Source organism: Pieris rapae, chromosome 21 (genome assembly GCF_905147795.1).
Source record: "Pieris rapae chromosome 21, ilPieRapa1.1, whole genome shotgun sequence".
Classification (NCBI taxonomy): domain Eukaryota; kingdom Metazoa; phylum Arthropoda; class Insecta; order Lepidoptera; family Pieridae; genus Pieris; species Pieris rapae.
In genome coordinates, this window is record NC_059529.1 from 729,073 (window position 1) to 744,751 (window position 15,679).

Sequence of the window (15,679 nt, forward strand, 5' to 3'; positions counted from 1 at the left end):
TAACCTATTAAAAAGTAATCCAAGTTAAATAAGATTGAGCCGAATGTCCGATTTTATCTTCCTACAAAAGGCCTATGAAGATTTCTTAATGACTTGATTGACACAACAGAAATCTATACGATTTATAAATGCATTCGTAAGAACCTGTTACTAAATGATTGTGAGGCAAATTGAGGTATCAATAAACAAATGCCTTGTTTTCCGAGTTGGAAAAATCGGTTAGATTGCCTCTCTTCTTAGCCAGTTGTCAGGCGTCGGCTGTTGCGCGCACACGTCCGGTAGGCAGAAACATTCGAATTCGCGCCGCGTGTGTTTGAATTTCGAATAAGTGTTTTTATTTTTTTTATTTTATCTGTGCAGTGCAAGGATTTTGTGCGCCAGTCAAAGAGGTTCGTAACATTTATTAATTAGATTTTATCAGGGTGTCGATCTATTTTGCAGTATTTTTTTTATATGTATTGGATATTTTAATTTAGTTGCGTTATTTTAATTTAATAAATGACATTTTATTATTTATTTGGTACAAACAAATATGATGTAATGCACAATTATTCAATTGTTTTCATGCATTTCTTAGATTGTAGGCGGTCAGCTGACCTAACTGCTCATTTCCTTATTCAAGAAAATGTAATGCTGTGCATTTTTTTTATCTCTGTGTGATAGGGAATTTTTAAAACAGTATTTTGTATGATTGCTTGATTCTTCCTCTTTACAGACCTAGAAAAATACATAGCCTAAAAACAATTTAATAAATATTAATGTAATTTTTTTTTTCAAAATTTAAATTAAAATTCTTAAGTACACAGTAAGTACTTATTAACAAAGATTTTATAATATTGAAGAAAATTATTACATACTATATTATGAGTTTACTTGTTCCAGGGTTACTTCAAATTATATAATAATCAATATATTGCAAGTAAATATAGCATTAAAATTTAACAAGGTTCGATTCGTTTGTTACTAGTTGTTTTCTAATTACGACGCAATATATGTATTTCAACAATATATATGTATCTTTCACACAGTATATATAGATCAGTGTTGGCCTACTGACTTGTTGCACTGGACATTGTTTTTCTGTACATAGCCAATTAAATCTATATATATAAAAGAAAGTCGTGTTAGTTACACCACTTATAACTCAAGAACGGCAGAACAGATTTGAGTGAAAATTGGTATGGAGGTAGTTTAGAGCCAGGAGACGGACATAGGATACTTTTTATCCCGTTCGACAGCGTTCCCTTGTGACTTGACATGAAACGTCAGTCACTATAAAACGTGGTTTAACAAAAAGGAATCAGACTTGGAATAAGAAAACGCAAATGATAGCTATTGACGTATAATGACAGCTATGTAATGACAATTTGATATTTGTAAGAAATCAATATTCAAACTATTTCTATTAAATAAATAATTAACAATTATAATGAAATGATAGTGCCATTGCCCATTTGTATAAACAGTGAACTATAAAACTCGGTATGGTTGAAAATTTGAGTTTTCAAAGACGATCGAATCTTTCCCGACAAAGCCGTAATGCAAGAAGAATTCGAAATACTGCAAATGAAAGGACTGAAGAAGAACAACAAATTGCACGTGAACAGCGCCGCGATAGTATGGTTCGACTTCGTGCTTCTCAATCTCGAGAGCAAATATGCAACCTATGTACTAAAATACAGAAATAATAATGAATGATTAATGTGGGTATTTAATTTTTTTGTATTTTTTTTCCAATAAAAAAAACCTGCTTATTTATTGCCATTAAGGCGGAACAAAGTTCGCCGGGTCAGCTTGTAATGAATAAATCAGTGGTGCTACAACCTTTTATCATGTATCATGGCATGTAGATGATTGGCCTCCTGTGCCTGACAACTTTTTTTTCCTTTTTAAGTCTAAGGCACGCGAATACTTACGACGTTCTCCGTCACCATTCGAGCAAATGTTAAATGCGCACGCAAAAAAAATCTATTAGTGCATAGTCGGGTATCGAACTTACGATCTCAGAGTCGTACGCTGAAGTCACTAGGCCAATACTGGTCTAGAACATGTGCTCTCTGGCATGTCACCATCACAAAGGGCTGAACTATAGAAAGATACAGAAGTGTCTAGGTTAAGTTACATATATATTATTAAATTTATATATGAATCGGTAGGTTAATAATATTATATTTAAAGAAGCTACAAAATATAATGCCCTTAGGAAATCAGGTAGGTACATAGTTTCGTCTAGTTATTTAGTTACCGATTGGATGAGTGGTTTTAATCACAATAGCGTAAATAGATCAATCTTAATTAACGATGTAAGGATTAAACGTAAATAATTATCTACACAATGTAAGCAGTATGAAGAAATGTTTAAACCATTGTAACGATTTTAATATCATCCAGGGTTAGGATTGTAGGGTAAAAATGTCTCGTATAATAGAAAATTGGAAAATACAGAAAATACAATAAGTTTACAAACAATATTGTTTATTAATCAATGCTCTATTGTGTTGGCTGTTATATTTTCTTATTGTTCGTAAATAGACGATTCATTGAATTTCCTGTCAATTTCTATAAATAAATATGATAATATTATGAATAACAGTCAATAAATACGTAAAAGATTTATTACTCGTTAGCTTATTGGCTTTGTTATGTCAAGCATTACAGCACGACTACAGGTGTCAAGCCTTGGCTGTGAACTGGTAATTTGCGTAGCAAGCTTAAGTAGAGAATATCTTGAGGAAACTAGGACTGACCTTTCAGTGTCGTGATTTATCGGGAACTATTACTTCCGTGAGTCAAAATTCAATGACGGGAGTGAACTCCAAATTGTTACGGCTCGTAACAACGACGGAGGCCTAAAGAAAGGTTTATAAATGTCTGTATTTGGAAGTTGTATATAGGTGGACATCTAAAGAAAGAAAAAAAAGAGTTACAACTTTTTTAGGTTTTATTCTTATATTTCTGAATCTGTTTCATTCAGATCGTTTGTCAATCGCATAGGCGAATATATTTATTACATTAATTGTTTTGTAAGGTAAAATAGTAAAAAAAAGGTTAGTTAGTTATTGATTCAGAGACTATGCTTAGTTAAGTTTACGTAAATTCCAAATTCAATGCGATAACGTACGGAAGATGACTCCCAAACCAACTTGGTAAGGCTTGACCCTGTAAGTAAACAAGGCGCTAATCTTGCGTCAAAAATATATATTTAGTTTCGGTCATTTAATTTTACATTAATAATAACATGTCAAAGATTCGTGCAACTAAACAATCGTTCGTCTATTGAATTGAAGAAGTATAAAATGATTTCACCTTTTGATATCGTAAATTTATTGATTATAGTTTTATTAACGTAAATTCAAGTAATATTTTAGGTAAAAAATTAATTTATTATTTACGTATATTTTGTAATTTTTCCTGGTTTACTTTTGACCCGTAAAAGCCGTCGTTGGAGCATCAAACTTTTGTAGGATTAATATGTACGTATGCATTTTCCTTTGAGTTCTGTTTTATTATTGAGCTCTTGGACATAAATAATTAATAATTCGAACGGTACGCAATTTATGCTCTGTTTTATGGTATAAAGTGATCGTTATATTGATTCTCTTCCTTATTACACAATGACATCTTTGATGATTTGATAGCGGAGGCATGTTTAGAAGAAAACACCGTTGTTTTTTTGTGATTAAGAAGATTAAAACCACAATATGTGGGCCCTGATATATATATATTAAACTGTATACTCTCTATGGCTGTTGAAACTGACAGCAAATTTTAAGGCAAATTTAAACACAGTAAAAACAGTAAGATGATATGCAAATATTTACGCTGAATTCTCGAATATTACATTTACGTTACGTAAATTAGATAAAACTCATGTAATTATTTTATGTTTATTTAGTGCTCAAGCGCTAATTAAAGATTTATGAGACACCTGGTTGCACCGGAGACACTAGAGCTGGTGTTTTCCCTAACGAATAATCGCAATGCAGCAAGGAAACGCCAGCATTATATACCATATGGACATATGGAGCGAACTCATTTCCTATCTATTTTTAATTATTACTATGTAGATTAAAAATATTGTTAATATTTACTGGTCTACAGATCGAACATGATTCTGGATTTTTTTTATATTTATAAATAGGAAATAGTATCAAAAGCGGCCATGATGAAAACTTAAAGCTGCCCTTTATGTTTAGCCCACTTACTTGCAAATGAGTGTAATGTCTGCACTTGTGTTGAGTCGCGATTATGCGGTGCAATTGTTGTGAGTGTACTACACCTTGACCCTTAGCCTTCGCCTTAACTAAAGGAAAGCTCAAAAGTTCATTTATAGTAGTAGAAGTCAATTAAGCCCCTTTAAATATGAATAAAATGACTGTTAGTGTTAGTTAAACATTTTAGAATGAAATAGAAATAACACTTATTACAAATAAAAACACACACACAAAATAACAATAATCAAAGAAAAATATAAAATGAGGGATATCAAGAACAATAAAAATAAAATCCCTATATTACTCAGGAATTAGATAGAATTTTATTCTTATTTGAAACAAATACATAATTGTCACTAAAATGAGAAAAATAATGTTTTAAAGTTAAAAGTAACATATCACGCCATTTTCTACCCAACAATTTTAAGTAAATAATTAATAATTTTTGAAATCTTACCAGTTATTTTTCAGTTTCTTCGTTTCAAATATTTAAATATTAGTCAGGTGAGCAGTAAACATTGAACATATGCTGGTTTGCTCAAAAAGTTTAGGTGACATTACGATGTGGAACCAGCTGCCTACTATAGTATATTTCATTACAAGTGCGGAAAGCTTGTCATTGCAACGAGTTCCGACGAATGTCTACCCGAGCCGAGGCGCAGCCGAAGGTGAGGGTTGACAGTCGGAACGAGTTGCAATGATGGTTCCGCACGTGTACTGAACGACTATTTTTAATACAGTTGCGAAAAAATTAAGCAATTTAATTAAACTATTTGCTTTTTTTCTCTTCTCTCTACGGAATAAATTCGTTGCACGTAGATATGCAGCGACTTATATGTTTCCGGTAAATTGTTCTCCGAAGCATTTTATGCAATTATACTGCGTTCGGGTGGTATTCATTAAAAAAAAAATTTCGTCGAAATTACTCATTTTGTGCAACAAATAACTCAACTCGAAAGAACATTTTTGGAAAATGGCGCCAACCGCAAGAATATGAGCAAAGCTTGTTTTTTCTTTTCTTCACCCATTCTGGGTAGGCAAAGGGAACTTGGCCCATACAGCCAATTCTTCAGTAGACTATTTTTATTGAAAGAAAACCAAATCTAACTCATTGAGTCCAATCATTAAATCTGATATTTAAACAAATAGTAGCTTCTTTTTAAAATATTTGCATGAATCATAAAAACTTCTGTGATTTTTTTTAGTAAAAACTTCATGTTTAGTTTTTTCTTTTTAATATTTTTTTTATTGATATGAAATATAATAAACCTAACCTAACTTATTGAATCCAATTATTAGTAAACTTTTTAAAAATACGTATTTGCATATATTATAAAATTCTTTTTAATATTTTTTTAATTGATATGAAATGAAAAGAAACCTAATCGACCTTATTGAATCCAATTATTATAATATTTAGAAATCATATATCATAAAAACTTCTATGAATTTTTTTAATAAAACCTTCGTGGTTAGTTTTTTCTTTTAAATACACATTGTTTTGACAGTTGGCAAAGAAAACGCACGAGTGCGGGAATGGCAAAGAAAAAGCACGAGTGTGTAATAGCCCACTTTCCGAACGCTATACCTCCCTGCAATATGCCACTTTTTGAGCAACTGTATTAAAAAAGTAATTCCGGACCAATTCGACTTGGGTCCTTAGAAAAGTCCGTACCAATTGTTAAACGGCCGGCAAATCGCGAGCCCTCTCGCAATGTTTGTGTCCATGGGCGGTATCACTTTACATCATGTGAGCCACAGGCCGTTTGCCTCCTATTACATGAAACTATTGAAAATTAAAAAAAAATACTAAAATCAAATTAGAACGATTTGTCCCAGCGAAAGCCTCCTTGTGTGTAGTGTGTTTACTATATTAAATACGCGATTTGTGTACAAATTATCAAAGTACAGTTAAAAAAGTAATTCTCCCTTTCAAAACCTAATCCGTTTTTGTCACGTTCTCCACATTTACGATTGTTTACCGCGAATTAATAATAAACTCTCTTTGACCTTTTATCAAATCCCTTTAAAGTTTTGGACACGAAGCACAATTTATTATAAATATTTTCTGAACTTACTCGCTTACTTTTAGGGTTAATAGTATAATAAGTTGAATCTGTCGTAGTAAAATATTAAGGTCGACCTATAATCTATTGTATGACTTAAACAAACACTATTTAAAAAAAAATCCTTTATACTTTAATGAAATAACGAATGTTGCTTCTGGGCAGGGGGCAAATGGGAGGCTCATCTGATGGTAAATGATACTATGGTATACGATGTTAAAGCCGCCCATAGACATTCTGAATGCAAGAGGGCTCGCGATTTGACGACCTTTTAAGAATTGGTACGCTTTTTTCCTAAGTCGAATTAGTACTTATTATAATACAAGATCATGACCATAAGCTTCCCAGTGGCTTAATGGTTCACGATTTCATCCTGGCAAATCCTGAGTTCTATTTTGGCAAACACAACTCAAAAGTTGTCACATATATACATATATAAAGTTAATAGAGGTTTAAATTGCAATAACAAATACTCATACATTTTATTATGATAATGTTTATAAATTATTATAGCAATGGCTGTATTATTCACAGTGTAACTATTTCAATGTCAGGTTGAGCTGGTATGAACAAAAACTACAGTTTTTGCCGTCAGACCCGCACAAGGTCGGCTTGCAAAAAGCTGATTAGCAGCATTGTGAAAACATAGTTAAATCCTAACTAGTATTAAAAATCTTTGTGATTTTCTTAAATGTGTGTCCTAAGAATTGTAGAAAGACGGATCGTCATTTGTTTAAATAATTAAAATATTAATCTAGAGGCCATTTTTATTTCATAGACAAGTAGGTGATCAGCCTTCTGGCACATTTATCATTAATGGACACTCAATGCCAGAAACCTTTGCCGGTTCGTAAGAATTGATACTTTCTAGTCGAATTGGTCGTGACATGTCCGAAATTTTGGTTTTGAGACATGCCGATTTCCTCATTCCATTACGGTCCGAGCGAGCCCACATAAATAGTCCATTGGTGCACAGCCCGGAACGACCTCAGGGAGGAGAGTTGCACGCTGAATATTGAACACAGCTGTCAGATAATATATATATATATATATATTTTTTTTTACTTTACTCCCCTGCCATCGTGTCCAGGGACTTTATATATCACTGCTACTATTTGAGGCGTCGGGAATTACATCCCGACTACATCGGTAATAAGATAATATATATTACTTATATAAAGTTGCAATAGTGCTCTATATAAATTAGCGGTAAAAGAGGAAATGTTTTGTCGATATTACGTCTACGGAGGAAGCGTCACACTTTCACGAGTGCGTTGTTTTTTTAACCAAACAATACATTTTTTGTTGCACTACTTGCTGTGGTATAGTTCAATCGAATACATTTGACACAGAGTAGCAGAGGCTTTGCTATAATCTATATTAAACGAACTACTGCGGGGCACCATTACATTTCTGTTTCTTTTACTAATAAAAAAAATACATTTATTGTGGAACGTAAGATATCATTTATTCCTCGTTATTAATTTTAAACCTGTAGGCATCCCTACTCATCGGTAAAGAAGACAGAGGGTGTAGGCCAAGAGGAAAAGCCGGCGTAAAAACAGTTCTCTCTTTTTTTTACACACAAAACAGATATTCTGATATATATCAGAATATAACCCTGTGTCTGACACATATGTAGTCGAATTCTTGGTTTTCTGCGTACATATAATTATAGTCCATTGGTGTAGCTCTGATCCAAACGCACCACCATATTGAGTCCTTTACTAGGCAAAAGGAAGAAGAAAGGCCACGGTTAGTGAGAACTTCCAGGGCAATAGTCAAATTAATAATATTTAATTAAACATTACAGTTGAGTTCATTTTGCCGTATGGTTAAAATTAAAATTCCAATCGATAGTTTAGGTGTGGTATGTCTAATTTAATTAATGAAGAGGAAATACACAGCGAACATTCAGTTAATACTGCCAACATTAAAAGTATACTGCCAGAGGCATCAAACTTTTACAATTTTTGTTTTAATTTACTATTAATGAAAACAGCGGAATATTTCCGTAAAATGTTGTTATTTGATAGTTTCTGACAAATGAAATGTTCTCATGTTTAATTCGTTGTTTGTAAAAGGATCCGTTAAATCGTTTTGTTATATTTAGTTTAAAATTTATTTTGTTTGGTGAAGTTCTCAATTCGTCCAATCAGTTGTTTGTATGCGTTATAAATTAGTGGCGCCCCCTAGTCCTAACTGTAAATATTTCTTTATACGTAATTCGTGGCACACATACAAACGATTTTAACTATCTAACTAGTCTGGCCATAAATAGGTACTTTTACATAATTTTTTTAATTATTTTGAATTTGAAACACTTATATACAAATTAAATCAATAATTTATTTCAATAAAACCACCTAAAATGGCACTTTTGAACGTTAAATAAAATATAAAGATGATTCTAGTTGCCCCTTCCAAAAGGTAGTTTCGTGTGGAGAAGAATGGATAAGAAACTCCATACTTACTCTTTTAAAATACATACAACTACAATATTTGTATACATTAGTTAAATAATTATATGTGATATACATTATACTCCTAGAATAAAACTAAAACTATTATTTTTAAAACTTTTCATTTTGCACCTTTTCCCATATTTTTTATAAATGAGAAGTTAAAGAAAATTGGATTGCAGTGATCGCCTGGCACAAAGTACGTATGGAGCCGTCGGTCATATACCAGACGCTCCAAATGCTTTATATAAGTCGTATGTTCTCATATCGTACTATAACAGATACAGCAACAAATAGAAGATAAACTAGACTGATAAATATGTAGGTATAAATTTTGAACAATATTACATTACTTCATTAAAAAAATGCATTTTCATTTTTAACAGAACTTGGCCGGACTATGTATATTTAGGACTTAAACTTTATTAAAAGATCATTGTCCATGCAGTGTTTGAAAACGCGACACAATTTTCTTCAAAGTTCTATTTATTATATGTCTTACGAGTCATAGTCAAATCCCATTGCTACTTGATAAAATATTTTTCGTAACATTTTACATAGTAGTATTATAGATAATAGATAAAACTATAGATAGCAGAGTTTCAAAATAAAAAAAAAAAAAATTTCAAAATTCGCAGACTGAATTCGCAGTACCATAGAGAATATAAATTGATATAGATAGTTTATAACGTAGTAGATTACAGAGGAAGGGTAGTATGGGCACCTCATTCAGGTTAATGAGTGCTGCTTCTTTGCTCGCATTGTTACCTCCCGTTTTACGCTGTAAAGATCTCAAAGAATGGTTTAACAGATTTGTTATTTTTATCTTTATTTCTTAATTTAATTATAAGTAAACTTACTGTTTATATACATATAAGACCAAACACTAAGACAATACAGAAAACCAAAACAGATTACATAATTAAACAATATATATGAAACAGGAAACAAGTAAGTAAGAACTAAAGAAAACTTAAATTTAACATTTGAAACATTACTTAAAATGTCATTTTACTACGAAAACAAAATCAGAGCCTTCCCGCTTCTTTTAGTCTTCACATCTTTTTTTTTGAGGTGGAAAAGATCAATATACTGATAATTGGTGTTATAGCTCGATAAAACCCGAATCATTGGCAAATTATGCAGGTAATTCGAGTTCGTACAAGGCCCACGGAGTAATTTTGTGTATCTTGTCGCATGAGGAGGGATTTTAAAAGAAATTAACGATAACAAATAGGGGCTATCTATCCGTCCATTAGGAATAGCTTGTAAAATTGCTATTTTTGCTGACTCCGTCGATATTGTACGAGTCTAAATAAAAAAACGTTATAAGTGAATTTGATACATAAATGTAATTGTGTAAGATTTTCTTAGTTACATTTAAATTACTAAAATGAACGGATTTAAAAACGAAGAGCGGTTCGAACTGCTCTTCTTGATTTGAAGGCCAAGTGCCTTGCGTAGTTGGATCTCTAAATCTTCTACCGCATTTACCATGGTGAGTGTTCAGAGGAGTTGCTCGGTGGTTAGAGTGAGCAGGAGGCTCACCTGATGTGAAGGCGCTCATTAAATATATTTATTAAGCAAACCATGAAATAACAGATAAGTCAACATTTTAATAAATATAAATTAATAATACGGGAAAATTAATTGAATCAATTAAATTATCATTTGTTGTAGCAATGAAACAATTAGGAAACCGCGAAATTTACGCAATTCTTAACGAAATGAATAACAATAATAAATCTAAATTATAAACCATAACTAGTCGGTTAATATAACGTTAATAACTAATTAATAGTTAATTTGTCTAGAACGATATTGCGCAATTATATAAAGAAATGTAATTTTAACTAACACAAATATTTGTTCAGCTGTTATTTAGGTTACGACAATATTAATGTATTCTAAAGGGACAAACTAAAGGTCTGCTTGCATTGAAAGCGTAATATTTACTAGCAAATATTAAAACGATTGTCAAACGCAACATTGAACCATATTACGCAGCTATAGAGGTCATAATTTCGTGAGCTGGGCGACCTTTAAGTTTGACCGTGTGTTTACTGCGGGTCACGGACAAGATTGCGTCACCACTGCATTTTTTGTTTGATCACAAAGAGTTAGATATTGATGGATCTCTTGATTGTTTAGTAGTTAATAGGCTCATGATTGCTATTTCTCAATTTAATAAGTACATATACACGGCAATCGTGAATTGGATAAGCCAAATCCAGGAAGTACTAGAGAACGCAAGGACAATATAAAAGTAATAATCGACGAGTATGCATGTTTGACATGAAAGTAGATGAAGCGAGAGAGCTATGTCTGAACCGTAGCAAGAGATTCTTCAGAAAAAAGGCGTGAAGATACAAAGAAATAAAAATGCGAACGCATAGCAATATAGGTTCTCATTATGAAATGAAACACCTCAATACATAGTACTTTATACTGCATCACGCTAAATTTAATTATTTCTAATTGTTAACAATACTCAAATCTTAATATATATAATATACATTATTCGTACGAGGGTGACATAATATCTATGAATATAATTTCTGTATGTCAACATTATCATAACCGGCTCGGTAATTGGCTGTTCAATTAAACATTGTCTAATGGAGAATTCATTGCAGCGAGTACAACAATTCATCAGCTCACATCAATCCGTTATTAATTAGTATTCATTTATTATTAATTTTCTCGTGCCGCTGATTTAGATGAAATATCATTTAAAATTCATATAGAAAAGCTGACAAAAGGTTTTGTGTTGACAGACGTATCCTTGACATAAAGTCCTCTAATCATCCGCTGGCAGCGATATTTCCTTGCAAACAAGCTTCTGGATATATGATAGAAATTGCTTCGGAGTGTGCGGCCTATCATTTCCACTTGCGTCACTTGATCGACTTATCGGGATAGAATATGTATACTGATTGTAAAATGAAGTTTTCCGCCGCGTTTATGTATTAATTTATGAACAGACAGTACCAATACACAGTGATTCCTGCAGAAGAAAATTCCTTTAGGTGTATTCATTGTAATATGAAAATATTGTGATTATTTATTTAAAAAAAGAAAAGAATAGTCAGTACAGGGGTTCAAACGTAATGTTAGACGTATCCCAGTAATTGGGTTAAAAAAAGATGAGTTAAGGATACAATGGAACTTTTATCTTAATATATATAAATATAAATCACGTGTCACATTGTTTATCCTAAACTACCGAACCGATATCAATCAAATTTGCTCACTGTCTGCAGTTTAATCTAACTTAAAAGATAGGATAGCTTACATCTAAATTCATACCCGCAATATTTATTATTTGATACAATTCTTATAGATGGCGCTGTGTTAAAAGTACCAACGTTTCACATAAGCTATCTACCTTTCACATAAGTTCTCCTACTGTTTTCCCTTGAATAGTTTAATACTATGGGATGGTACCGAACTGATTTCATCATCAGTATCATTTCACCTCTCGGTGGGAAATGCTGATTAACAGAAGGTACTAGTATGTCAGCCAGATAGGGAGCAAGGTTATGATATTATAACAGGACCTCAGAGATGAGAGTCTCCAAGCTATAAAACATCGGTCCAAGATTCTGATTTTGAAATGCTCTTGAGAATCCAAACCTCATTGAAATGTTACGACTGTTAATTCATTCGACCTCTGTTTCGCAGGTTGTTTCACGTACTCAAGCGTGAATACGTTTTCACATTTCACTGACCTAGAATTAACCTAGAAATTGATGGAATTGTATATATTTTCGTAAGTATTCATTCAATATAATTCGCAATTCCAATTTAGTAATATAGTAGTGCTACGAGTATTTGGAAGTATTGGTTATGACGGTATTTGTTTTATTTCAAATACTTTATTTATTTATTTAGTTCGCTACAGCATATATAATGTTTTTAGTATATGTTACAAGCTATATATTCTTAAACACATGATAGTGGTAAGCATTATGTTATAAAAAATACAATAAAAATATAATTAAATTATATCGTTCTCTATAGTTCATTGGTTTTAGTTATGTTCATATCAGTGATTAATATTAATATTATATATGTATGTTTATAGGTCGTTATACTGAAGAAAATTATCATAAGATACAGGTATCACTCTCTCTTTAGTCGGCAGCTCATTTCTGAGCGTCGTGGTCAGCAACGAAACATTTAGCGCGGACTATCTGCTTCCACCGGTTTCTGTCCAGCGCTTCTCTTATAACATTGTATAGCTTTGAAGACGATGAGTCTTTCACTTGATCGGTCCATCTGGTTGGTGAACGGCCACGTGATCTTTTGCCTTCTGTGTTACCAACCACGATCAGCTTCTCCAAGTTCTCATCGCCTTTGCGCATTGTGTGGCCGAAATACGATACGATTCGCTGTAGGCATACGGTAGACAAGCGAGTTCGTATGCGAAGTTGGGTCAGGATTGATGTGTTGGTGCGCTTCGCAGTCCACGGTATTCTGAGCATTCGCCGCCAGCACCACATCTCAAAGGCATCGATTCTTTGTCGTTCTCGAGCCAGGATGGTCCACGTTTCTACTCCATACAGGAAGATAGGGAAAACCAGAGCCCGTATCAGTCTTATTTTAGTTTTGATGCCAATTCCTCTTTTCTTCCAGATGTTGCCTAAACGTGTCATGGCATCCTTAGCCATGCCGATTCGCCTTTTTATTTCGGGGACAGAGCTGCCGTCGTTGGAGATCTGGGATCCAAGATATATAAAGCGGTCTACGATATTAATTCCAGGAATGTTACAAGTGACACGTGGAAGCTTACTGGCTCGATCCACTAACATCAGTTTAGTTTTTGTTCTGTCGGCCTATGTTTGTGCTTTCTAACTCGAGTCTTTGGAACAGTTCTTCCATATCTTCCATGGATGTTGCCAGAAGAACCGTGTCATCAGCATATCGTAGGTTTGCTATTCTCTTTCCGCCTACTGCAAAACCCTTCTCCCAATTTTCCATTGTCTTCCGAATAATGTACTCTCCATATATGTTAAATAGTGCGGGTGACAGAATGCAGCCCTGTCTCACACCTTTTTTTGTTTGGAACATATTGGAGTATTCAGTGCCCATCCTGATGAAGGAACGGTTTTCTATGTACAAATTCTGTATTAAAGCTACGAGGTGTTCAGGAAATCCCATCTCAAGTAGAACCCTCCATAGTTTATCCCATTGCACATAGTCAAAGGCTTTTGTATAGTCAACAAAGCATAAGATCACGGCAGTGTTGAATTCCCTACTCTTTTCAATGATTTGGCGAATGTTAAGGATTTGTTCCCGCGTTCCTTTGCCTCTAACGAAGCCTGCCTGCTCCTCAGGTATTTGTCGGCTAAGGTAGTAATTAAGACGTCGGTTAATTACATGGAGAAGGATCTTACTCGCATTAGATATCAATGCTATAGTTCTGTAATTCCCACAGACTTTAGAAGAGCCTTTCTTGTGCAGAGGTATAAACACCGATTCTGTCCAGTCATTTGGCCACCTTCCAGACCGCCAGATGGTGTTGCAGATCTCGATTATAGCCTTTGTACCTCGGTGACCTAGGTTTTTTAATATTTCGGCTGTCACACCATCTTTACCTGGCGATTTGTTGCACTTGAGAGCTTTGATGGCATGCTCAATTTCAGATGGTAGAATATCAGGCTCTTCTGTTGCCCATGAGCTGCTCTTGCTAATCCCTTCAGCGTCATATAGTTCCGCGCAGTAGTTCTTCCAGCGGTCCAACACTTGAGCCACATCTGTAATTAGACGCCCATCTGTACCTTCGATAGCACACGTTCTTGGCTTACGAGTACCAGTCAGTTCTTTTACTTTTTGAAAAAGATATCTGGATTCGTTTTTCAAAGAGTGCTGTTCGATTTCGAGACAGATTTCGTTGATGTGATGTTCATAGTCTTTCCGACAGTAAAGTTGAACCAGACGGCTTAAATCTGCATACCGTTGCTGATCTTCTAGCGAGCGAATACCATTTTCCTTTAGTTCCCGTCTCTCTAGGATGACTTTGGCCGTCTTTGGTGTTATGAAATCTTTCACATCATACAGGTATCACATCGCAAATTAATTAGAAGTAGCCTGTCTAGCAAAAGTCTCAGGCCCTGTTATCAACTAGATAATCTTTATACTTTATAGATAAACTTTATAGTAAGCCTTTTTACACAGCTTTTCAGAGATATTAAATACATATAAAAGAAGAGTATCCCTTTTCCCAAAAAGAATTATTAACTGGGAAATTGCAACATGCGATTTTTCCGAGAATTCACATTGTCCGTATGTTCTATTCTAGTAATCACTATTTTTGTATACAATATGTACATTATATTTTCATAAATATATTGTGAGGTGAAGGTATAGGCATATTAATTTCCTTAAATTTAACTCTCAAAGATTCCCTAAAATTTAAATTATAGATTGCACTAGTCCTCTTCTGGAGGATGTAAATAGTTTCGACAATAAACGTACATGTTTTTTAAAGAATTCTATAATAACCCAATGTAGATTTGATTTTTTTGTTCGGAGTTAACAGTTGTATCATGGTACTCGTAGGCTTTTACTAAAGAAAAAAAAGTACATCGTACATTTTCTCAATCAAGTTTTCTCTGGTTGCTTTAGGAGTTACCAGTATTGAATCGTTTATTCAGAATCAGATTTTCCCCTAAAATTGTTAATAATAAAGATTGACGTAATGCAGATGACTCCAGTATACTTAGCTAGCCACAAAAACACCAAGGTTGTACTGATTGCTGTTGCGATGTTAATTGTGTATATTTCGAAATTGTACACGAAATATTTCGGTTTAGGATGAAGTTTTTTTGTTATAATTTTTACCTTTTTTTAACTGCCAATATTGTTTATCTGCATATTACAAATTAAAAAAAATTGGATAAATAGAATTAAAAAGTTTGGTCCGTGTGGCAGT

At 33.4% G+C, this 15,679-nt stretch overlaps 1 protein-coding gene across 2 annotated transcripts in view; it reads left to right on the plus strand.

The window, feature by feature from the left end:
• The first annotated feature begins 254 nt into the window (after positions 1-254).
• The window catches only part of LOC111000323 (Ig-like and fibronectin type-III domain-containing protein 2), a 136,985-nt gene continuing 121,560 nt past the window's right edge, over positions 255-15,679 (plus strand). For both annotated transcript variants that reach the window (XM_045632848.1, XM_045632849.1), the window contains exon 1: positions 255-389. The gene's annotated coding sequence lies outside the window, so the exon portion shown is untranslated. The remainder of the gene's footprint in view (positions 390-15,679) is intronic.